This window comes from Octodon degus, unplaced genomic scaffold (assembly GCF_000260255.1).
Source record: "Octodon degus isolate 3935 unplaced genomic scaffold, OctDeg1.0 scaffold00014, whole genome shotgun sequence".
NCBI lineage: Eukaryota > Metazoa > Chordata > Mammalia > Rodentia > Octodontidae > Octodon > Octodon degus.
Genome location: NW_004524590.1, coordinates 1,315,933 through 1,316,965, shown reverse-complemented (window position 1 = coordinate 1,316,965; position 1,033 = coordinate 1,315,933).

Here is a 1,033-nt window from a genome sequence, read left to right as displayed (position 1 = left end):
TCTTTCTTTCTTTCTTTCTTTCTTTCTTTCTTTCCTTCCTTCCTTCCTTCCTTCCTTCCTTCCTTCCTTCCTTCCTTCCTTCCTTTCTTTCTTTCTTTCTTTCTTTCTTTCTTTCTTTCTCTCTTCCTTTCTAATTTACATATTTGTTACAGGGTCTCCCTACACAGCTTGGACTCAGTGATCCTCCTGTTTTCAGACTCCCCAGTGCTGGGATTGCAGGCGCACACCTATGGGCTCAGTGCGCCTGGGGGCAGGGCTGGTGCAGCCTGCGGTACTGGGGATCGAACCCCAGGCCCTATGCTAGCCAAAGCAGGCACTTAGTCTGCTGCGCTGTCTCACTGGCCCTCGATGGGAGTTTTCTGTGAGTGACGCTGTTACTATTTCTCCTGGATGTTACTTACATGCTGCCACTGGGAGAACTTGCAAAGATACTTCTACACAGGAATCTAGAAGTCTCTCAAAATACAATGTTGGATTGAACGAAGCCCCCCCCAACATAAAGCCAGCGAGTGTGCTCCTGCGCATGAGGCCGGCTCTGGATCCGGGAGAGCTGCACTGCTCTGGCCCACAAGAGCATCTTGTGAAGGGCAGCAGCGCCCTCTTACCAGTCAGTGTTGCTCATTTTCAATTTTTAAAACCCATTTTCTGCAAAGGGTTTAGAAAAGCTTCGAATTTTTAAAGACTTTCCTATTGTAGTTGGTTTCTTCAGAACCACAGTCGAGGCATTTTAAGTCACTGTTGGTAGTAGAATAAAGGAATCCTAAAATGTGCTTTAATGAACTGTTCGTTTCCCCCATCCCTCCATAGCACCTGCAAGACAGCATCGTCCGAAGTAATGGACTGGAATCGGAATTCTTTTCTGATGACTACAAAGCATTTATTAACTGGCTAGTGGCCACTAAAGACTAGAAGATTAGGAGATTAGGAGATTAGACATGTATCACTCTGTATTTCTTTTCTTAATGGTAGAAACATAAAAGGTTATGAATTTACCTTTGAGTACAACTTTGATTGCACCCAGGAATTTTTGTTC